Here is a 25,389-nt window from a genome sequence, read left to right as displayed (position 1 = left end):
GTTAAAGACTATGGGTAAGTATCTCGTAACCAGGACTATTGTCTGGTAGAGGGACTCTCAGGACCCCCCTTGTTAATTTGCATATTTAAATAACTTTGGGTCTCACCCTAAGTTACTAGGGTTATCCATACGTGGACCCCTTGCTCACTATTCTTATAGAGGCACAGTTCCACCCTACTGATGAGGCCCAACCAGTCCGAAACACATGTCTGGGGTTGCTGTTGGTACTCTTGTTCAGAGGAGAATTGCCTAGCATTTCGGTGCTGGACTGTTCCAGGGCAGGACAAAGACTGATATGTTTGGGATATTTCTTTTCTGTGAAAAATAGCGAGCTAAAGACTCTGGGTAAGTATCTCGTAATCACCAGGACTATTGTCTGGCAGAGGGAGTCCCAGGACCCCAGCTTGTTAATGTGCATATTTAAACAACTTTGGGTCTTACCCTAAGTTACTAGGGGAATCCAGACATCGACCCCTTGCTCACTATTCTCATAGAGAGACACAGCTCCACCATACTGATGAGGTGCAACCAGACCGAAACACTTGTCTGGGGTTGCTGTTGGTACTCTTGTTCAGAGGAGAATTGCCTAGCATTTTGGTGCCAGACTACCCCAGGGCAGGACAACGACTGATGTGTTTAGGATATTTTTTCTCTGTGAAAGATGGTGAGCTAAAGACTCTGGGTAAGTCTCTCGTAACCAGGACTATTGTCTGGCAGAGGGACGTCAGGATCCCCTTGTCAATTTGCATATTTAAGTAACTTTGGGTCTCACCCTAAGTTTCTTGGGGAATCCAGACATGGACGCCTTGCTCACTATTCTTAGAGAGGCACAGCTCAACCCTACCGATGAGGTCCAACCAGACCGAAACACGTGTCTGGGGTTGTGTTGGTACTCTTGTTCAGAGGAGAATTGCCTAGCATTTTGGTACCGGACTACCCCAGGGCAGGACAACGACTGATATGTTTGGGATATTTCTTCTCTGTGAAAAATAGTGAGCTAAAGACTATGGGTAAGTATCTCGTAACCAGGACTATTGTCTGCTAGAGGGACTCTCAGGGCCCCCCTTGTTAATTTGCATATTTAAATAACTTTGGGTCTCACCCTAAGTTACTAGGGGAATCCAGAAGTGGACCCGTTGCTCACTATTCTTAGAGAGGCACAGTTCCACCCTACTGATGAGGTCCTTCCAGACCGAAACACATGTCTGGGGTTGCTGTTGGTACTCTTGTTCAGAGGGGAATTGCCTAGCATTTCGGTGCTGGACTACCCCAGGGCAGGACAACGACTGATATGTTTAGGATATTTTTTCTCTGTGAAAGATGGTGAGCTAAAGGCTCTGGGTAAGTCTCTTGTAACCAGGACTATTGTCTGGCAGAGGGACTCCCAGGACCCCCTTGTTAATTTGCATATTTAAGTAACTTTGCGTCTCACCCTAAGTTTCTTGGGGAATCCAGACATGGACCCTGTGCTCACTATTCTTAGAGAGGCACAGCTCCACCCTACTGATGAGGTCCAACCAGACCGAAACACGTGTCTGGGGGTGCTGTTGGTACTCTTGTTCAGTGAAGAATTGCCTAGCATTTTGGTGCCGGACTACCCAAGGGCAGGACAACGGCTGATATGTTTGGGATATTTCTTCTCTGTGAAAAATAGTGAGCTAAAGACTATGGGTAAGTATCTCGTAACCAGGACTATTGTCTGCTAGAGGGACTCTCAGGACCCCCCTTGTTAATTTGCATATTTAAATAACTTTGGGTCTCAACCTATGTTACTATGGGAATCCAGAAGTGGGCCCCTTGCTCACTATTCTTCGAGAGGCACAGTTCCACCCTACTGATGAGGTCCAACCAGACCAAAGCACGTGTCTGGGGTTGCTGTTGGTACTTGTTCAGAGGAGAATTGCCTAGCATTTTGGTGCCGGACTACCCCAGGGCAGGACAACGACTGATATGTTTGGGATATTTCTTCTCTGTGAAAAATAGTGAGTTAAAGATTATGGGTAAGTATCTCGTAACCAGGACTATTGTCTGGTAGAAGGACTCTCAGGACACCCCTTGTTAATTTGCATATTTAAATAACTTTGGGTCTCACCCTAAGTTACTAGGGTTATCCATACGTGGACCCCTTGCTCACTATTCTTATAGAGGCACAGTTCCACCCTACTGATGAGGCCCAACCAGTCTGAAACACATGTCTGGGGTTGCTGTTGCTACTCTTGTTCCGAGGAGAATTGCCTAGCATTTCGGTGCTGGACTGCTCCAGTGCAGGACAAAGACTGATATGTTTGGGATATTTCTTTTCTGTGAAAAATAGCGAGCTAAAGACTCTGGGTAAGTATCTCGTAACCAGGACTATTGTCTGGCAGAGGGACTCCCAGGACCCCCCCTTGTTAATTTGCATATTTAAATAGCTTTGGGTCTCACCCTAAGTTACTAGGGGAATCCAGACGTGGACCCCTTGCTCACTATTCTTAGAGAGGCACAGCTCCACCCTACTGATGAGGTCCAACCAGACTGTAACACGTGTCTGGGGTTGCTGTTGGAACTCTTGTTCAGAGGAGAATAGCCTAGCATTTGGTGCTGGACTGCCTCAGGGCAGGACACAGACTCATATGTTTGGGATATTTCTTCTCTGTGAAAGATAGTGAGCTAAAGACTCTGGGTTAGTATCTCGTAACCAGGACTATTGCCTGGCAGAGGGACTCCCAGGACCCCCTTGTTAATTTGCATATTTAAGTAACATTGGGTCTCACCCTAAGTTACTAGGGGAATCCAGACGTGGACCCCTTGCCTACTATTCTTAGAGAGGCACAGCTCCACCCTGCTGATGAGGTCCAACCAAACCGAAACACGTGTCTGGGGTTGCTGTTGGTACTCTTGTTCCGAGGAGAATTGCCTAGCATTTTGGTGCCGGACTACCCCAGGGCAGGACAATGACTGATGTGCTTGGGATATTTCTTCTCTGTGAAAGATGGTGAGCTAAAGACTCTGGGAAAGTCCCTCGTAACCAGGACTATTGTCTGGCAGAGAGACTCCCTGGACCCCCTTTGTTAATTTGCATATTTAAGTAACTTTGGGTCTCACCCTAAGTTTCTAGGGGAATTCAGAGGTGGACCCCTTGCTCACTATTCTTAGAGAGGCACAGCTCCACCCTGCTGATGAGGTCCAACCAAACCGAAACACGTGTCTGGGGTTGCTGTTGGTACTCTTGTTCAGAGGATAATTGCCTAGCATTTTGGTGCCGGACTACCCCAGGGCAGGACAATGACTGATATGCTTGGGATATTTCTTCTCTGTGAAAAATGGTGAGCTAAAGACTCTGGGTAAGTCTCTTGTAACCAGGACTATTGTCTGGCAGAGAGACTCCCTGGCCCCCCTTTGTTAATTTGCATATTTAAGTAACTTTGGGTCTCACCCTAAATTTCTAGGGGAATTCAGAGGTGGACCCCTTGCTCACTATTCTTAGTGAGGCACAGTTCCACCCTACTGATGAGGTCCAACCAGACCGAAACACATGTCTCGGGTTGCTGTTGGTACTCTTGTTCAGAGGAGAATTGCCTAGCATTTTGGTGCTGGACTGCCCCAGGGCAGGACAAAGACCGATATGTTTGTGATATTTCTTCTCTGTGAAAGATAGTGAGCTAAAGACTCTGGGTAAGTATCTCGTAACCAGGACTATTGTCTGGCAGCGGGACTCCCAGGACCCTGCTTGTTAATTTGCTTATTTAAGTAACTTTGGGTCTCACCCTAAGTTACTAGGGGAATCCAGACGTGGACCCCTTGCTCACTATTCTTAGAGAGGCACAGTTCCACCCTAATGATGAGGTCCAACCAGACAAACACATGTCTGGGGATGCTGTTGGTACTCTTGTTCATAGGAGAACTCCCTAGTATTTCGGTGCTCGGCTGTCCCAGGGCAGGACAAAGACTGATATGTTTGGGATATTTTTTCTCTGTGAAAGACAGTGAGCTGAAGACTCTGGGTAAGTCTTTCATAACCAGGACTATTGTCTGGCAGAGGGGCTCACTGGACCCCCCTTGTTAATTTGCATATTTAAGTAACTTTGGGTCTCACCCTAAGTTACCAGGGGAATCCAGATGTGGACCCCTTGCCTACTATTCTTAGAGAGGCACAGCTCCACCCTGCTGATGAGGTCCAACCAAACCGAAACACGTGTCTGGGGTTGCTGTTGGTACGCTTGTTCAGAGGAGAATTGCCTAGCATTTTGGTGCCGGACTACCCCAGGGCAGGACAATGACTGATATGTTTGGGATATTTCTTCTCTGTGAAAAATGGTGAGCTAAAGACTCTGGGTAAGTCTCTCGTAACCAGGACTATTGTCTGGCAGAGGGACGTCAGGATCCCCTTGTCAATTTGCATATTTAAGTAACTTTGGGTCTCACCCTAAGTTTCTTGGGGAATCCAGACATGGACCCCTTGCTCACTATTCTTAGAGAGGCACAGCTCCACCCTACTGATGAGGTCCAACCAGACCAAAACACGTGTCTGGGGTTTCTGTTGGTACTCTTGTTCAGAGGAGAATTGCCTAGCATTTTGGTACCGGACTACCCCAGGGCAGGACAACGACTGATATGTTTGGGATATTTCTTCTCTGTGAAAAATAGTGAGCTAAAGACTATGGGTAAGTATCTCGTAACCAGGACTATTGTCTGCTAGAGGGACTCTCAGGGCCCCCCTTGTTAATTTGCATATTTAAGTAACTTTGCGTCTCACCCTAAGTTTCTTGGGGAATCCAGACATGGACCCTTTGCTCACTATTCTTAGAGAGGCACAGCTCCACCCTACTGATGAGGTCCAACCAGACCGAAACACGTGTCTGGGGTTGCTGTTGGTACTCTTGTTCAGAGAAGAATTGCCTAGCATTTTGGTGCCAGACTACCCCAGGGCAGGACAACGACTGATATGTTTGGGATATTTCTTCTCTGTGAAAAATAGTGAGTTAAAGACTATGGGTAAGTATGTCGTAACCAGGACTATTGTCTGGTAGAGGGACTCTCAGGACCCCCCTTGTTAATTTGCATATTTAAATAACTTTGGGTCTCACCCTATGTTACTAGGGTTATCCATACGTGGACCCCTTGCTCACTATTCTTATAGAGGCACAGTTCCACCCTACTGATCAGGCCCAACCAGTCCGAAACACATGTCTGGGGTTGCTGTTGGAACTCTTGTTCAGAGGAGAATAGCCTAGCATTTGGTGCTGGACTGCCTCAGGGCAGGACACAGACTCATATGTTTGGGATATTTCTTCTCTGTGAAAGATAGTGAGCTAAAGACTCTGGGTTAGTATCTCGTAACCAGGACTATTGCCTGGCAGAGGGACTCCCAGGACCCCCTTGTTAATTTGCATATTTAAGTAACATTGGGTCTCACCCTAAGTTACTAGGGGAATCCAGACGTGGACCCCTTGCCTACTATTCTTAGAGAGGCACAGCTCCACCCTGCTGATGAGGTCCAACCAAACCGAAACACGTGTCTGGGGTTGCTGTTGGTACTCTTGTTCCGAGGAGAATTGCCTAGCATTTTGGTGCCGGACTACCCCAGGGCAGGACAATGACTGATGTGCTTGGGATATTTCTTCTCTGTGAAAGATGGTGAGCTAAAGACTCTGGGAAAGTCCCTCGTAACCAGGACTATTGTCTGGCAGAGAGACTCCCTGGACCCCCTTTGTTAATTTGCATATTTAAGTAACTTTGGGTCTCACCCTAAGTTTCTAGGGGAATTCAGAGGTGGACCCCTTGCTCACTATTCTTAGAGAGGCACAGCTCCACCCTGCTGATGAGGTCCAACCAAACCGAAACACGTGTCTGGGGTTGCTGTTGGTACTCTTGTTCAGAGGATAATTGCCTAGCATTTTGGTGCCGGACTACCCCAGGGCAGGACAATGACTGATATGCTTGGGATATTTCTTCTCTGTGAAAAATGGTGAGCTAAAGACTCTGGGTAAGTCTCTTGTAACCAGGACTATTGTCTGGCAGAGAGACTCCCTGGACCCCCTTTGTTAATTTGCATATTTAAGTAACTTTGGGTCTCACCCTAAATTTCTAGGGGAATTCAGAGGTGGACCCCTTGCTCACTATTCTTAGTGAGGCACAGTTCCACCCTACTGATGAGGTCCAACCAGACCGAAACACATGTCTCGGGTTGCTGTTGGTACTCTTGTTCAGAGGAGAATTGCCTAGCATTTTGGTGCTGGACTGCCCCAGGGCAGGACAAAGACCGATATGTTTGTGATATTTCTTCTCTGTGAAAGATAGTGAGCTAAAGACTCTGGGTAAGTATCTCGTAACCAGGACTATTGTCTGGCAGCGGGACTCCCAGGACCCTGCTTGTTAATTTGCTTATTTAAGTAACTTTGGGTCTCACCCTAAGTTACTAGGGGAATCCAGACGTGGACCCCTTGCTCACTATTCTTAGAGAGGCACAGTTCCACCCTAATGATGAGGTCCAACCAGACAAACACATGTCTGGGGATGCTGTTGGTACTCTTGTTCATAGGAGAACTCCCTAGTATTTCGGTGCTCGGCTGTCCCAGGGCAGGACAAAGACTGATATGTTTGGGATATTTTTTCTCTGTGAAAGACAGTGAGCTGAAGACTCTGGGTAAGTCTTTCATAACCAGGACTATTGTCTGGCAGAGGGGCTCACTGGACCCCCCTTGTTAATTTGCATATTTAAGTAACTTTGGGTCTCACCCTAAGTTACCAGGGGAATCCAGATGTGGACCCCTTGCCTACTATTCTTAGAGAGGCACAGCTCCACCCTGCTGATGAGGTCCAACCAAACCGAAACACGTGTCTGGGGTTGCTGTTGGTACGCTTGTTCAGAGGAGAATTGCCTAGCATTTTGGTGCCGGACTACCCCAGGGCAGGACAATGACTGATATGTTTGGGATATTTCTTCTCTGTGAAAAATGGTGAGCTAAAGACTCTGGGTAAGTCTCTCGTAACCAGGACTATTGTCTGGCAGAGGGACGTCAGGATCCCCTTGTCAATTTGCATATTTAAGTAACTTTGGGTCTCACCCTAAGTTTCTTGGGGAATCCAGACATGGACCCCTTGCTCACTATTCTTAGAGAGGCACAGCTCCACCCTACTGATGAGGTCCAACCAGACCAAAACACGTGTCTGGGGTTTCTGTTGGTACTCTTGTTCAGAGGAGAATTGCCTAGCATTTTGGTACCGGACTACCCCAGGGCAGGACAACGACTGATATGTTTGGGATATTTCTTCTCTGTGAAAAATAGTGAGCTAAAGACTATGGGTAAGTATCTCGTAACCAGGACTATTGTCTGCTAGAGGGACTCTCAGGGCCCCCCTTGTTAATTTGCATATTTAAGTAACTTTGCGTCTCACCCTAAGTTTCTTGGGGAATCCAGACATGGACCCTTTGCTCACTATTCTTAGAGAGGCACAGCTCCACCCTACTGATGAGGTCCAACCAGACCGAAACACGTGTCTGGGGTTGCTGTTGGTACTCTTGTTCAGAGAAGAATTGCCTAGCATTTTGGTGCCAGACTACCCCAGGGCAGGACAACGACTGATATGTTTGGGATATTTCTTCTCTGTGAAAAATAGTGAGTTAAAGACTATGGGTAAGTATGTCGTAACCAGGACTATTGTCTGGTAGAGGGACTCTCAGGACCCCCCTTGTTAATTTGCATATTTAAATAACTTTGGGTCTCACCCTATGTTACTAGGGTTATCCATACGTGGACCCCTTGCTCACTATTCTTATAGAGGCACAGTTCCACCCTACTGATCAGGCCCAACCAGTCCGAAACACATGTCTGGGGTTGCTGTTGGAACTCTTGTTCAGAGGAGAATAGCCTAGCATTTGGTGCTGGACTGCCTCAGGGCAGGACACAGACTCATATGTTTGGGATATTTCTTCTCTGTGAAAGATAGTGAGCTAAAGACTCTGGGTTAGTATCTCGTAACCAGGACTATTGCCTGGCAGAGGGACTCCCAGGACCCCCTTGTTAATTTGCATATTTAAGTAACATTGGGTCTCACCCTAAGTTACTAGGGGAATCCAGACGTGGACCCCTTGCCTACTATTCTTAGAGAGGCACAGCTCCACCCTGCTGATGAGGTCCAACCAAACCGAAACACGTGTCTGGGGTTGCTGTTGGTACTCTTGTTCCGAGGAGAATTGCCTAGCATTTTGGTGCCGGACTACCCCAGGGCAGGACAATGACTGATGTGCTTGGGATATTTCTTCTCTGTGAAAGATGGTGAGCTAAAGACTCTGGGAAAGTCCCTCGTAACCAGGACTATTGTCTGGCAGAGAGACTCACTGGACCCCCTTTGTTAATTTGCATATTTAAGTAACTTTGGGTCTCACCCTAAGTTTCTAGGGGAATTCAGAGGTGGACCCCTTGCTCACTATTCTTAGAGAGGCACAGCTCCACCCTGCTGATGAGGTCCAACCAAACCGAAACACGTGTCTGGGGTTGCTGTTGGTACTCTTGTTCAGAGGATAATTGCCTAGCATTTTGGTGCCGGACTACCCCAGGGCAGGACAATGACTGATATGCTTGGGATATTTCTTCTCTGTGAAAAATGGTGAGCTAAAGACTCTGGGTAAGTCTCTTGTAACCAGGACTATTGTCTGGCAGAGAGACTCCCTGGACCCCCTTTGTTAATTTGCATATTTAAGTAACTTTGGGTCTCACCCTAAATTTCTAGGGGAATTCAGAGGTGGACCCCTTGCTCACTATTCTTAGTGAGGCACAGTTCCACCCTACTGATGAGGTCCAACCAGACCGAAACACATGTCTCGGGTTGCTGTTGGTACTCTTGTTCAGAGGAGAATTGCCTAGCATTTTGGTGCTGGACTGCCCCAGGGCAGGACAAAGACCGATATGTTTGTGATATTTCTTCTCTGTGAAAGATAGTGAGCTAAAGACTCTGGGTAAGTATCTCGTAACCAGGACTATTGTCTGGCAGCGGGACTCCCAGGACCCTGCTTGTTAATTTGCTTATTTAAGTAACTTTGGGTCTCACCCTAAGTTACTAGGGGAATCCAGACGTGGACCCCTTGCTCACTATTCTTAGAGAGGCACAGTTCCACCCTAATGATGAGGTCCAACCAGACAAACACATGTCTGGGGATGCTGTTGGTACTCTTGTTCATAGGAGAACTCCCTAGTATTTCGGTGCTCGGCTGTCCCAGGGCAGGACAAAGACTGATATGTTTGGGATATTTTTTCTCTGTGAAAGACAGTGAGCTGAAGACTCTGGGTAAGTCTTTCATAACCAGGACTATTGTCTGGCAGAGGGGCTCACTGGACCCCCCTTGTTAATTTGCATATTTAAGTAACTTTGGGTCTCACCCTAAGTTACCAGGGGAATCCAGATGTGGACCCCTTGCCTACTATTCTTAGAGAGGCACAGCTCCACCCTGCTGATGAGGTCCAACCAAACCGAAACACGTGTCTGGGGTTGCTGTTGGTACGCTTGTTCAGAGGAGAATTGCCTAGCATTTTGGTGCCGGACTACCCCAGGGCAGGACAATGACTGATATGTTTGGGATATTTCTTCTCTGTGAAAAATGGTGAGCTAAAGACTCTGGGTAAGTCTCTCGTAACCAGGACTATTGTCTGGCAGAGGGACGTCAGGATCCCCTTGTCAATTTGCATATTTAAGTAACTTTGGGTCTCACCCTAAGTTTCTTGGGGAATCCAGACATGGACCCCTTGCTCACTATTCTTAGAGAGGCACAGCTCCACCCTACTGATGAGGTCCAACCAGACCAAAACACGTGTCTGGGGTTTCTGTTGGTACTCTTGTTCAGAGGAGAATTGCCTAGCATTTTGGTACCGGACTACCCCAGGGCAGGACAACGACTGATATGTTTGGGATATTTCTTCTCTGTGAAAAATAGTGAGCTAAAGACTATGGGTAAGTATCTCGTAACCAGGACTATTGTCTGCTAGAGGGACTCTCAGGGCCACCCTTGTTAATTTGCATATTTAAGTAACTTTGCGTCTCACCCTAAGTTTCTTGGGGAATCCAGACATGGACCCTTTGCTCACTATTCTTAGAGAGGCACAGCTCCACCCTACTGATGAGGTCCAACCAGACCGAAACACGTGTCTGGGGTTGCTGTTGGTACTCTTGTTCAGAGAAGAATTGCCTAGCATTTTGGTGCCAGACTACCCCAGGGCAGGACAACGACTGATATGTTTGGGATATTTCTTCTCTGTGAAAAATAGTGAGTTAAAGACTATGGGTAAGTATGTCGTAACCAGGACTATTGTCTGGTAGAGGGACTCTCAGGACCCCCCTTGTTAATTTGCATATTTAAATAACTTTGGGTCTCACCCTATGTTACTAGGGTTATCCATACGTGGACCCCTTGCTCACTATTCTTATAGAGGCACAGTTCCACCCTACTGATCAGGCCCAACCAGTCCGAAACACATGTCTGGGGTTGCTGTTGGAACTCTTGTTCAGAGGAGAATAGCCTAGCATTTGGTGCTGGACTGCCTCAGGGCAGGACACAGACTCATATGTTTGGGATATTTCTTCTCTGTGAAAGATAGTGAGCTAAAGACTCTGGGTTAGTATCTCGTAACCAGGACTATTGCCTGGCAGAGGGACTCCCAGGACCCGCTTGTTAATTTGCATATTTAAGTAACATTGGGTCTCACCCTAAGTTACTAGGGGAATCCAGACGTGGACCCCTTGCCTACTATTCTTAGAGAGGCACAGCTCCACCCTGCTGATGAGGTCCAACCAAACCGAAACACGTGTCTGGGGTTGCTGTTGGTACTCTTGTTCCGAGGAGAATTGCCTAGCATTTTGGTGCCGGACTACCCCAGGGCAGGACAATGACTGATGTGCTTGGGATATTTCTTCTCTGTGAAAGATGGTGAGCTAAAGACTCTGGGAAAGTCCCTCGTAACCAGGACTATTGTCTGGCAGAGAGACTCACTGGACCCCCTTTGTTAATTTGCATATTTAAGTAACTTTGGGTCTCACCCTAAGTTTCTAGGGGAATTCAGAGGTGGACCCCTTGCTCACTATTCTTAGAGAGGCACAGCTCCACCCTGCTGATGAGGTCCAACCAAACCGAAACACGTGTCTGGGGTTGCTGTTGGTACTCTTGTTCAGAGGATAATTGCCTAGCATTTTGGTGCCGGACTACCCCAGGGCAGGACAATGACTGATATGCTTGGGATATTTCTTCTCTGTGAAAAATGGTGAGCTAAAGACTCTGGGTAAGTCTCTCGTAACCAGGACTATTGTCTGGCAGAGAGACTCCCTGGACCCCCTTTGTTAATTTGCATATTTAAGTAACTTTGGGTCTCACCCTAAATTTCTAGGGGAATTCAGAGGTGGACCCCTTGCTCACTATTCTTAGTGAGGCACAGTTCCACCCTACTGATGAGGTCCAACCAGACCGAAACACATGTCTCGGGTTGCTGTTGGTACTCTTGTTCAGAGGAGAATTGCCTAGCATTTTGGTGCTGGACTGCCCCAGGGCAGGACAAAGACCGATATGTTTGTGATATTTCTTCTCTGTGAAAGATAGTGAGCTAAAGACTCTGGGTAAGTATCTCGTAACCAGGACTATTGTCTGGCAGCGGGACTCCCAGGACCCTGCTTGTTAATTTGCTTATTTAAGTAACTTTGGGTCTCACCCTAAGTTACTAGGGGAATCCAGACGTGGACCCCTTGCTCACTATTCTTAGAGAGGCACAGTTCCACCCTAATGATGAGGTCCAACCAAACCGAAACACGTGTCTGGGGTTGCTGTTGGTACGCTTGTTCAGAGGAGAATTGCCTAGCATTTTGGTGCCGGACTACCCCAGGGCAGGACAATGACTGATATGTTTGGGATATTTCTTCTCTGTGAAAAATGGTGAGCTAAAGACTCTGGGTAAGTCTCTCGTAACCAGGACTATTGTCTGGCAGAGGGACGTCAGGATCCCCTTGTCAATTTGCATATTTAAGTAACTTTGGGTCTCACCCTAAGTTTCTTGGGGAATCCAGACATGGACCCCTTGCTCACTATTCTTAGAGAGGCACAGCTCCACCCTACTGATGAGGTCCAACCAGACCAAAACACGTGTCTGGGGTTTCTGTTGGTACTCTTGTTCAGAGGAGAATTGCCTAGCATTTTGGTACCGGACTACCCCAGGGCAGGACAACGACTGATATGTTTGGGATATTTCTTCTCTGTGAAAAATAGTGAGTTAAAGACTATGGGTAAGTATGTCGTAACCAGGACTATTGTCTGGTAGAGGGACTCTCAGGACCCCCCTTTTTAATTTGCATATTTAAGTAACTTTGCGTCTCACCCTAAGTTTCTTGGGGAATCCAGACATGGACCCTTTGCTCACTATTCTTAGAGAGGCACAGCTCCACCCTACTGATGAGGTCCAACCAGACCGAAACACGTGTCTGGGGTTGCTGTTGGTACTCTTGTTCAGAGAAGAATTGCCTAGCATTTTGGTGCCAGACTACCCCAGGGCAGGACAACGACTGATATGTTTGGGATATTTCTTCTCTGTGAAAAATAGTGAGTTAAAGACTATGGGTAAGTATGTCGTAACCAGGACTATTGTCTGGTAGAGGGACTCTCAGGACCCCCCTTGTTAATTTGCATATTTAAATAACTTTGGGTCTCACCCTATGTTACTAGGGTTATCCATACGTGGACCCCTTGCTCACTATTCTTATAGAGGCACAGTTCCACCCTACTGATCAGGCCCAACCAGTCCGAAACACATGTCTGGGGTTGCTGTTGGTACTCTTGTTCAGAGGAGAATTGCCTAGCATTTCGGTGCTGGACTGTTCCAGGGCAGGACAAAGACTGATATGTTTGGGATATTTCTTTTCTGTGAAAAATAGCGAGCTAAAGACTCTGGGTAAGTATCTCGTAATCACCAGGACTATTGTCTGGCAGAGGGAGTCCCAGTACCCCAGCTTGTTAATGTGCATATTTAAACAACTTTGGGTCTTACCCTAAGTTACTAGGGGAATCCAGACGTCGACCCCTTGCTCACTATTCTCATAGAGAGACACAGCTCCACCATACTGATGAGGTGCAACCAGACCGAAACACTTGTCTGGGGTTGCTGTTGGTACTCTTGTTCAGAGGAGAATTGCCTAGCATTTTGGTGCCAGACTACCCCAGGGCAGGACAACGACTGATGTGTTTAGGATATTTTTTCTCTGTGAAAGATGGTGAGCTAAAGACTCTGGGTAAGTCTCTCGTAACCAGGACTATTGTCTGGCAGAGGGACGTCAGGATCCCCTTGTCAATTTGCATATTTAAGTAACTTTGGGTCTCACCCTAAGTTTCTTGGGGAATCCAGACATGGACCCCTTGCTCACTATTCTTAGAGAGGCACAGCTCCACCCTACTGATGAGGTCCAACCAGACCGAAACACGTGTCTGGGGTTGCTGTTGGTACTCTTGTTCAGAGGAGAATTGCCTAGCATTTTGGTACCGGACTACCCCAGGCCAGAACAACGACTGATATGTTTGGGATATTTCTTCTCTGTGAAAAATAGTGAGCTAAAGACTATGGGTAAGTATCTCGTAACCAGGACTATTGTCTGCTAGAGGGACTCTCAGGGCCCCCCTTGTTAATTTGCATATTTAAATAACTTTGGGTCTCACCCTAAGTTACTAGGGGAATCCAGAAGTGGACCTGTTGCTCACTATTCTTAGAGAGGCACAGTTCCACCCTACTGATGAGGTCCTTCCAGACCGAAACACATGTCTGGGGTTGCTGTTGGTACTCTTGTTCAGAGGGGAATTGCCTAGCATTTCGGTGCTGGACTACCCCAGGGCAGGACAACGACTGATATGTTTAGGATATTTTTTCTCTGTGAAAGATGGTGAGCTAAAGGCTCTGGGTAAGTCTCTTGTAACCAGGACTATTGTCTGGCAGAGGGACTCCCAGGACCCCCTTGTTAATTTGCATATTTAAGTAACTTTGCGTCTCACCCGAAGTTTCTTGGGGAATCCAGACATGGACCCTTTGCTCACTATTCTTAGAGAGGCACAGCTCCACCCTACTGATGAGGTCCAACCAGACCAAAACACGTGTCTGGGGTTGCTGTTGGTACTTGTTCAGAGGAGAATTGCCTAGCATTTTGGTGCCGGACTACCCCAGGGCAGGACAACGACTGATATGTTTGGGATATTTCTTCTCTGTGAAAAATAGTGAGTTAAAGATTATGGGTAAGTATCTCGTAACCAGGACTATTGTCTGGTAGAAGGACTCTCAGGACACCCCTTGTTAATTTGCATATTTAAATAACTTTGGGTCTCACCCTAAGTTACTAGGGTTATCCATACGTGGACCCCTTGCTCACTATTCTTATAGAGGCACAGTTCCACCCTACTGATGAGGCCCAACCAGTCTGAAACACATGTCTGGGGTTGCTGTTGCTACTCTTGTTCCGAGGAGAATTGCCTAGCATTTCGGTGCTGGACTGCTCCAGTGCAGGACAAAGACTGATATGTTTGGGATATTTCTTTTCTGTGAAAAATAGCGAGCTAAAGACTCTGGGTAAGTATCTCGTAACCAGGACTATTGTCTGGCAGAGGGACTCCCAGGACCCCCTTGTTAATTTGCATATTTAAGTAACATTGGGTCTCACCCTAAATTACTAGGGGAATCCAGACGTGGACCCCTTGCTCACTATTCTTAGAGAGGCACAGCTCCACCCTACTGATGAGGTCCAACCAGACTGTAACACGTGTCTGGGGTTGCTGTTGGAACTCTTGTTCAGAGGAGAATAGCCTAGCATTTGGTGCTGGACTGCCTCAGGTCAGGACACAGACTCATATGTTTGGGATATTTCTTCTCTGTGAAAGATAGTGAGCTAAAGACTCTGGGTTAGTATCTCGTAACCAGGACTATTGCCTGGCAGAGGGACTCCCAGGACCCCCTTGTTAATTTGCATATTTAAGCAACATTGGGTCTCACCCTAAGTTACTAGGGGAATCCAGACGTGGAACCCTTGCCTACTATTCTTAGAGAGGCACAGCTCCACCCTGCTGATGAGGTCCAACCAAACCGAAACACGTGTCTGGGGTTGCTGTTGGTACTCTTGTTCAGAGGAGAATTGCCTAGCATTTTGGTGCCGGACTACCCCAGGGCAGGACAATGACTGATGTGCTTGGGATATTTCTTCTCTGTGAAAGATGGTGAGCTAAAGACTCTGGGAAAGTCCCTCGTAACCAGGACTATTGTCTGGCAGAGAGACTCCCTGGACCCCCTTTGTTAATTTGCATATTTAAGTAACTTTGGGTCTCACCCTAAGTTTCTAGGGGAATTCAGAGGTGGACCCCTTGCTCACTATTCTTAGAGAGGCACAGCTCCACCCTGCTGATGAGGTCCAACCAAACCGAAACACGTGTCTGGGGTTGCTGTTGGTACTCTTGTTCAGAGGATAATTGCCTAGCATTTTGGTGCCGGACTACCCCAGGGCAGGACAATGACTGATATGCTTGGGATATTTCTTCTCTGTGAAAAATGGTGAGCTAAAGACTCTGGGTAAGTCTCTCGTAACCAGGACTATTGTCTGGCAGAGAGACTCCTGGACCCCCTTTGTTAATTTGCATATTTAAGTAACTTTGGGTCTCACCCTAAATTTCTAGGGGAATTCAGAGGTGGACCCCTTGCTCACTATTCTTAGTGAGGCACAGTTCCACCCTACTGATGAGGTCCAACCAGACCGAAACACATGTCTCGGGTTGCTGTTGGTACTCTTGTTCAGAGGAGAATTGCCTAGCATTTTGGTGCTGGACTGCCCCAGGGCAGGACAAAGACCGATATGTTTGTGATATTTCTTCTCTGTGAAAGATAGTGAGCTAAAGACTCTGGGTAAGTATCTCGTAACCAGGACTATTGTCTGGCAGCGGGACTCCCAGGACCCTTCTTGTTAATTTGCTTATTTAAGTAACTTTGGATCTCACCCTAAGTTACTAGGGGAATCCAGACGTGGACCCCTTGCTCACTATTCTTAGAGAGGCACAGTTCCACCCTAATGATGAGGTCCAACCAGACAAACACATGTCTGGGGATGCTGTTGGTACTCTTGTTCATAGGAGAACTCCCTAGTATTTCGGTGCTCGGCTGTCCCAGGGCAGGACAAAGACTGATATGTTTGGGATATTTTTTCTCTGTGAAAGACAGTGAGCTGAAGACTCTGGGTAAGTCTTTCATAACCAGGACTATTGTCTGGCAGAGGGGCTCACTGGACCCCCCTTGTTAATTTGCATATTTAAGTAACTTTGGGTCTCACCCTAAGTTACCAGGGGAATCCAGACGTGGACCCCTTGCCTACTATTCTTAGAGAGGCACAGCTCCACCCTGCTGATGAGGTCCAACCAAACCGAAACACGTGTCTGGGTTTGCTGTTGGTACTCTTGTTCAGAGGAGAATTGCCTAGCATTTTGGTGCCGGACTACCCCAGGGCAGGACAATGACTGATATGTTTGGGATATTTCTTCTCTGTGAAAAATGGTGAGCTAAAGACTCTGGGTAAGTCTCTCGTAACCAGGACTATTGTCTGGCAGAGAGACTCCCTGGTCCCCCTTTGTTAATTTGCATATTTAAGTAACTTTGGGTCTCACCCTAAGTTTCTAGGGGAATTCAGAGGTGTACCCCTTGCTCGCTATTCTTAGAGAGGCACAGCTCCACCCTACTGATGAGGTCCAACCAGACTGAAACACGTGTCTGGGGTTGCTGTTGGTACTCTTGTTCAGAGGAGAATTGCCTAGCATTTTGGTGCCGGACTACCCCAGGGCAGGACAACGAGTGATATGTTTGGGATATTTCTACTCTGTGAAAAATAGTGAGCTAAAGACTATGGGTAAGTATCTTGTAACCAGGACTATTGTCTGGTAGAGGGACTCTCATGATCCCCCTTGTTAATTTGCATATTTAAATAACTTTGGGTCTCACCCTATGTTACTAGGGGAATCCAGACGTGGACCCCTTGCTCACTATTCTTAGTGAGGCACAGTTCCACCCTACTGATGAGGTCCAACCAGACCGAAACACATGTCTGGGGTTGCTGTTGGTACTCTTGTTCAGAGGAGAATTGCCTAGCATTTTGGTGCCAGACTACCCCAGGGCAGGACAACGACTGATATGTTTGGGATATTTCTTCTCTGTGAAAAAATAGTGAGTTAAAGACTATGGGTAAGTATCTCATAACCAGGACTATTGTCTGGTAGAGGGACTCTCAGGACCCCCCTTGTTAATTATGCATATTTAAATAACTTTGGGTCTCACCCTAAGTTACTAGGGTTATCCATACGTGGACCCCTTGCTCACTATTCTTATAGAGGCACAGTTCCACCCTACTGATGAGGCCCAACCAGTCGAAACACATGTCTGGGGTTGCTGTTGGTACTCTTGTTCAGAGGAGAATTGCCTAGCATTTCGGTGCTGGACTGTTCCAGGGCAGGACAAAGACTGATATGTTTGCGATATTTCTTTTCTGTGAAAAATAGCGAGCTAAAGACTCTGGGTAGGTATCTCGTAATCACCAGGACTATTGTCTGGCAGAGGGAGTCCCAGGACCCCAGCTTGTTAATGTGCATATTTAAACAACTTTGGGTCTCACCCTAAGTTACTAGGGGAATCCAGACGTCGACCCCTTGCTCACTATTCTCAGAGAGGCACAGCTCCACCATACTGATGAGGTGCAACCAGACTGAAACACTTGTCTGGGGTTGCTGTTGGTACTCTTGTTCAGAGGAGAATTGCCTAGCATTTTGGTGCCAGACTACCCCAGGGCAGGACAACGACTGATGTGTTTAGGATATTTTTTCTCTGTGAAAGATGGTGAGCTAAAGACTCTGGGTAAGTCTCTCGTAACCAGGACTATTGTCTGGCAGAGGGACGTCAGGATCCCCTTGTCAATTTGCATATTTAAGTAACTTTGGGTCTCACCCTAAGTTTCTTGGGGAATCCAGACATGGTGTAACGCTCACCTGATTCCCGTAGAGGCGCCGGTCTTGACTGGGCGTATACCGTATCTTCAAAGGTGATGTGCAACACACGGCTGGCTCTTTGGGCTGGACCTCTGTGCACTGTATGTCTGACTTGAAGGGTAAGATGTCTGCAGATAGAAAATATGGGATTAAGGAACTGGGTTATTGAATGTCTCTCTCTTCTTCCCTTTCTCTTCTCCTGTAGAACCCCAAAGGTTAACGCTCTCACCTTAGGTAAGTGAACGCCGTGCTCTCCATCTGCCTCGGGGCAGGGTGCTGTAACCAGTTTCTTCACTGGATAAGGGGAGCAGGCCTCTTGACTTCAGAGGACTGCTGTCCGTCGTTTACTGCACGAACGGTAAGTTTCGAGTAATTCTAATGTCTTTAAAGTCTTTAGTAATGATGTTTCTTGTTTTGCAGGGTTCCGGCGATGGCGGATGACGGGCTGAAGTGAGTTGAAGATGGAGCCCGTGTGATGAATAGAAGCGCCTGGAAGCACGTAAGTAAGCGCTTGTTGCCTGCTTCACGATGCGATCTAACTGTCTTTTTATTTTGCAGGTACAAGTTCGGAGCGGCTGCAGGGTGCCGGAATACCCACTGGGTTAGATGTGGAAAGGAGTAATGGCACGTGAGTATTAAAGTTCCCCAATGTCTTTAAACGCACCTTGTTTTGTCTTTCAGATGCGGGATGCAGCGCCGAAGGCCTCCGGAGCGTGCAAAGAGTTGGTAAGCTTTTGTCTTTCAGATGCCGGAATGCAGTGTGAAGATCTCCGGAGCGCACGAAGAGTAGGTAAGCCTTTGTCTTTCAGATGCCGGAATGCACCGCGAGGCGTTGGTGACAGCCGATGGACCAGGTAAGTGAAGAGCTGTCACTGAAGACCGTAATGCTAACCTGTTCTTTCTTGTCTTTATAGGTGTTGCTGAAGACTGGATTCAGGATGGTAAGCCTTTTTCCTTAGGCCCAGGATCAGATGCAGAAGACACGATGAGCGTTCTGCTGCAGAGGATGCAGAATAACGCAAAGCAAGATTCATACATCGGGTGTGGTTTAAATAGCCTCCTGTAGTGCTTAGGTGTCTCCTTCCACAGCCACGCCTAGGTAAGAAAAGAGTTCCTGCTTTCCAGAAGAGTTCCAGTGTTCTGAATCTAGGGAGTGGCTCCTGCCCCACCCAACAGGAAAAGTAGTTCCAAACAGAAGAGGATCAGAGGCTCAACTGGCAGGCAAGTAAGCCGCATGTTCTGCTGCAGGTAAGTCCACCCAAGCATTATGAGCCCGGCGCTTCCCGCGCTGGGACTGGGCATATTTATGAGCCTGGTGCCACTGGCGCCAGGACTGGGTCCAAAAGGTCCCAATTGGGACTGGTTGGCACTCGGAACCTGGGTTATGGATCTGCTTCCAAGGGAGTTGGGAAAACCCTGACCTTTTGGAAGCAGGGATCATGACACATGGACCCCTTGCTCACTATTCTTAGAGAGGCACAGCTCCACCCTACTGATGAGGTCCAACCAGACCGAAACACGTGTCTGGGGTTGCTGTTGGTACTCTTGTTCAGAGGAGAATTGCCTAGCATTTTGGTACCGGACTACCCCAGGGCAGGACAACGACTGATATGTTTGGGATATTTCTTCTCTGTGAAAAATAGTGAGCTAAAGACTATGGGTAAGTATCTCATAACCAGGACTATTGTCTGATAGAGGGACTCTCAGGGCCCCCCTTGTTAATCTGCATATTTAAATAACTTTGGGTCTCACCCTAAGTTACTAGGGGAATCCAGAAGTGGACCCGTTGCTCACTATTCTTAGAGAGGCACAGTTCCACCCTACTGATGAGGTCCAACCAGACGAAACACATGTCTGGGGTTGCTGTTGGTACTCTTGTTCATAGGAGAATTGCCTAGCATTTCGGTGCTGGACTACCCCAGGGCAGGACAACGACTGATATGTTTAGGATATTTTTTCTCTGTGAAAGATGGTGAGCTAAAGGCTCTGGGTAAGTCTCTTGTAACCAGGACTATTGTCTGGCAGAGGGACTCCCAGGACTCCCTTGTTAATTTGCATATTTAAGTAACTTTGCGTCTCACCCTAAGTTTCTTGGGGAATCCAGACATGGACCCTTTGCTCACTATTCTTAGAGAGGCACAGCTCCACCCTACTGATGAGGTCCAACCAGACCGAAACACGTGTCTGGGGGTGCTGTTGGTACTCTTGTTCAGAGAAGAATTGCCTAGCATTTTGGTGCCGGACTACCCCAGGGCAGGACAACGACTGATATGTTTGGGATATTTCTTTTCTGTGAAAAATAGCGAGCTAAAGACTCTGGGTAAGTATCTCGTAACCAGGACTATTGTCTGGCAGAGGGACTCCCAGGACCTCCCCTTGTTAATTTGCATATTTAAATAGCTTTGGGTCTCACCCTAAGTTACTAGAAGAATCCAGACGTGGACCCCTTGCTCACTATTCTTAGAGAGGCACAGCTCCACCCTACTGATGAGGTCCAACAAGACTGTAACACGTGTCTGGGGATGCTGTTGGAACTCTTGTTCAGAGGAGACTTGCCTAGCATTTGGTGCTGGACTGCCTCAGGGCAGGACACAGACTGATATGTTTGGGATATTTCTTCTCTGTGAAAGATAGTGAGCTAAAGACTCTGGGTTAGTATCTCATAACCAGGACTATTGCCTGGCAGAGGGACTCCCAGGACCCCCCTTGTTAATTTGCATATTTAAGTAACTTTGGGTCTCACCCTAAGTTACGTGGGGAATCCATACGTGGACCCCTTGCTCACTATTCTTATAGAGGCACAGTTCCACCCTACTGATGAGGCCCAACCAGTCTGAAACACATGTCTAGGGTTGCTGTTGCTACTCTTGTTCCGAGGAGAATTGCCTAGCATTTTGGTGCCGGACTACCCCAGGGCAGGACAACGACTGATATGTTTGGGATATTTCTTCTCTGTGAAAAATAGTGAGTTAAAGATTATGGGTAAGTATCTCGTAACCAGGACTATTGTCTGGTAGAAGGACTCTCAGGACACCCCTTGTTAATTTGCATATTTAAATAACTTTGGGTCTCACCCTAAATTACTAGGGTTATCCATACGTGGATCCCTTGCTCACTATTCTTATAGAGGCACAGTTCCACCCTACTGATGAGGCCCAACCAGTCTGAAACACATGTCTGGGGTTGCTGTTGCTACTCTTGTTCCGAGGAGAATTGCCTAGCATTTCGGTGCTGGACTGCTCCAGTGCAGGACAAAGACTGATATGTTTGGGATATTTCTTTTCTGTGAAAAATAGCGAGCTAAAGACTCTGGGTAAGTATCTCGTAACCAGGACTATTGTCTGGCAGAGGGACTCCCAGGACCTCCCCTTGTTAATTTGCATATTTAAATAGCTTTGGGTCTCACCCTAAGTTACTAGAAGAATCCAGACGTGGACCCCTTGCTCACTATTCTTAGAGAGGCAGAGCTCCACCCTACTGATGAGGTCCAACCAGACTGTAACACGTGTCTGGGGATGCTGTTGGAACTCTTGTTCAGAGGAGAAATGCCTAGCATTTGGTGCTGGACTGCCTCAGGGCAGGACACAGACTGATATGTTTTGGATATTTCTTCTCTGTGAAAGATAGTGAGCTAAAGACTCTGGGTTAGTATCTCATAACCAGGACTATTGCCTGGCAGAGGGACTCCCAGGACCCCCCTTGTTAATTTGCATATTTAAGTAACTTTGGGTCTCACCCTAAGTTACTAGGGGAATCCAGACGTGGACCCCTTGCCTACTATTCTTAGAGAGGCACAGCTCCACCCTGCTGATGAGGTCCAACTGTTATAAAGCTCAGTCCAGGCAGCATTATGTTACTTCTTAAATTTACTTCAGTTCTTATGTTACAGTTACAGTTCCAAGTTTAAGACATAAGCAATTAGGAGAAAGAAAGACTAAGACAAAGAGACACCGGCACCCATCACCCAGGGAGGGAGGGCTCAACTGACACAATATAGAACTCTCATCACAGCATTCTCCCACTCATGCATCAATATTCCACATGCACTCTGGTGACATCATAAACCACCTGACAAACCACATCAGACTAACCAAGCACATCACAACACATCTTCCCCCTTACAAAACACACTTGCAACAAAAGCTTCACAACACATCTCCCTCCTATCAGACATTTTCACAAAGTCAACGCACATCTCATCCAACCCAAAAGCGATGGAGGTTTCACTTGAAAAACCCACAACTATGCAATTTCAGAACTCCGCCTATCGTTCTTAAACTCCATTAATAACAGCACTAATCACCTCTCATCCACCCCTGCCACGAGCAGACTCTAGTCTCCCACACTAGACACAAACCAGCCCAGATCCAAGGCTATACCTAACCCACAATACCGTAACCAACACAAAATAACTTTGGTCCTCCTGCTCGCCCCCGCCACAGGCGAGCCTTCAGGCTGCCACCCTGAAGCACCTACTTGTCACCCCGACGCAATACTAGTCATCAGGACGACAAAGAAATTACCATAGACAAATAAGAAGTTCAGTAAAATTCTACAGCTCACTGACACACAACCAGCAACAGGCATGCTTCAGAAATAGACAAGCATATACATATATATATATATATATATATAGGCGGACCAAGCCAATCAAGCAAACCTGACCATACCATGGTGTAAAGCTCCTCAAACAGCTTGGAGATGCTGGCCAGTCAACTCCAAGACCATCTAAAAAAACATATGGTTGACTCAAACATTCTTCTCAATGGCAGTACAATCCAGTCCCATAATCAACCCTGACCAGAAAAAAAATGGCCAGGATCAACACACAACGCACAAAATATAAACAAATCACCCGGAGATTCTTCACCTCGAACAGCATCTTCAACTTTATCATAGTATTTACTAGAGGGCGTCCCCTACCAGTAACTCGCTTCATCTGTCTTCTGCTTACTGTCCTTTAAGATAAGAATCATTTCTTCAAGGAGTGCACTACTTCCTAAAACAAAATATTAGACTAGACTGTTGCTATAGCAAAGACACTAGACACTTACATCACCATTCACATTTGTGCAACTCTCACTAACCACTAATTTAAAATTCCTGACAAGGCGCTACCCTCAGGATTCCCTTTACTCACACATAAAACCTACCGAGGCGCTACCTCACTTTATTTGCATCACAAAACACAATCGCCATGACCTAAACAGCGCTAACTAAAAACACTGATAGTGCACTTCTAAGTGGCGCTACCACCTAACCAAACTCATCTAAACAGTGAAACTTCCTACTGTTAATACCAACGAAGGCGCTACCTCCCTAGTATCTAAAACTTCTAGTTAAAAAAAATGAATGTTGCACCCACTCATTCTTTTATACATCCATACGCATTCTAGATAATATGCTAGTGACATGCTTTCACTTCCATACCTTCCAAGTACATTATCCCATGGATTAACACATGTCTAAAAACAGCACATCACGCATAACCCATGCTAACTGTGAGTTGAATCAGTTACTCAACTCTCCATGGCTCTCTTCCCATCCACATACAGAAATTGCAATTTATATACAATATTACACGAGTCAGATTGATAACTTGCATTCAAAATTTTTTTTTGAAATGCCACAAATAAATCAAAATACCCAATCCACACTATAATGGACTTAAAATTCCATAGCCAACTACTAGGCATATTGTGCAAACAGAAGTTCATGTGTCATGGTGAAAGGACTCCACCCTGAAAATCCTCAAAATGAATTATTTCTTACCCCTTTTCTATAAGTATATTGACATGCGTTTAAATCCATTTATAGAATTAATCACATCACAAACATACACCTATGTAATGCACTCAAATGACCCAGTATCCACGTACCAAGACCTAGTAAACACAAATGCACAACGCTTCGCACGTTAAGAATATTTCAATTTCCCAACGCACTTCTATTGCTTCTTACCAGACATTGAAACAAAACCAGACCCAATAGTTAAGTCACTAATTTGCAATGATTAAACTCACTTGCACAGTAGGAGTCCATAAATTGCTCGTTGACACAGCCAGCAGCCCCCCCAAAAAGAAAACAGTACCTCATATTTCCTCTTGGGTAGCATCTACAGCAGCTACGCGATGAATGGGCTCATATTTTGCTTTTGCCCCCCCTTTTTTTTTCTTACCACGCCACATTAACAACCACATCCTGAACGTATCGAACTTTATCCCATTTCCTCAGACGAGACGACCGCTTTAATCCATAAGATGCATTTTGCAGCCGGTAGGGACCAGTTCGAAAATTTCCCATGCATCTACAAATGCAGAAGTTTTCTTTGCCCTTCACTGCAAAAAAAAATACTTGAAAGCTAGTCCTCTCTTCCGTACATGTCATCCTGTGTTGCAGTAATGTCTATTTACTCGGCAACTCCAATCCTATTGCAGAACTGCTTCAACTTGTTTCCGGAAGACCAGTTGCTACGCACGCAAATGAACGTCGTAGGGTGCGTTCCTCTTATCCTTCCCCGCCTTGTAAAACAAAACTTCCACCACACGAGAGCATTGTCTTCTTTCAAGACGCAGTTGCGCACGATCGTATCATCGCTGAGAATGTTGGTAAGTAACATTCTTCCCGATCGCCAACTCCATTTTCCAACTGCTGACGTCACCATTATGCCTTTGACAGCCGCACCAGAAGGATCTAAGCAGAAAGGGATGCGAAATGCACCCGATGCTCTCATCCTCGGCTCCCTCCGCCCCGGTAGCTTCTGTGAACTTCCCACATACACGGCACTCCACCTAGTGCGGGAAATCATTTTCTGTCCCTCCTAGACACAGGACACGGAAAGTATGTGCCGATCAGCTTCTTTCAGGCATGACTCTCGCATTCTTTTTATGACCATTTGTTTTAAACACATCGAGTACCACTGCCATTGCAAACTACCAGGGATGCTTCTAACACTTCATAAGCACCGTAACGACCCATATGATGGCTCGGGAAGTCTCCTTTTAAACCCCAGATGCAGCACTCCCACTGGGGATGGGCTGTCATATCTTGCTGTGGGGCTCTAAGCTTCCTCCCTAATCTGTCCAGGGTAAGCTCGTCAGAACTTCTCCCTAACGACCCCTTGGCCCCTGGGTGATGGGACTTACGGTTTCTGGGGGGCGGTGTCCTCTGTTTTCTTCGGGTCCTGATTCATCCTGCACCCCCCTGCAGCAGGCGTGTTGAATCATTTACTTCTTCACTTCTTCATGAGTTTACTTAGTTTCTCTTCAACTTCCTTTGCCATGGGTTCTTGATGTAAAGGAAATCCTCGTCGCCATCGGTTTCTGGGGGGCGGTGTCCTCGTTTTCTTCAGGCAGCGTTGAGCGGCCCGTGTGGAGGCCTGTGAGTGGCCG

At 46.8% G+C, this 25,389-nt stretch overlaps 1 long non-coding RNA gene across 1 annotated transcript in view; it reads right to left on the bottom strand.

The window, feature by feature from the left end:
- The window catches only part of LOC138520121 (uncharacterized), a 276,366-nt gene extending 251,741 nt beyond the window's left edge, over positions 1 to 24,625 (bottom strand). Inside the window, exon 1 of the long non-coding RNA XR_011282801.1 lies at positions 24,177 to 24,625. This is a non-coding gene — a long non-coding RNA (uncharacterized lncRNA). The remainder of the gene's footprint in view (positions 1 to 24,176) is intronic.
- Between the last annotated feature and the right edge of the window lie 764 nt (positions 24,626 to 25,389).

Source organism: Ambystoma mexicanum, chromosome 13, assembly GCF_040938575.1.
Source record: "Ambystoma mexicanum isolate Mex_15411 chromosome 13, UKY_AmexF1_1, whole genome shotgun sequence".
Lineage (NCBI taxonomy): Eukaryota > Metazoa > Chordata > Amphibia > Caudata > Ambystomatidae > Ambystoma > Ambystoma mexicanum.
The sequence above is the reverse complement of the archived record's forward strand: the minus strand, read 5'-3'. Positions and strand labels throughout refer to the sequence as shown.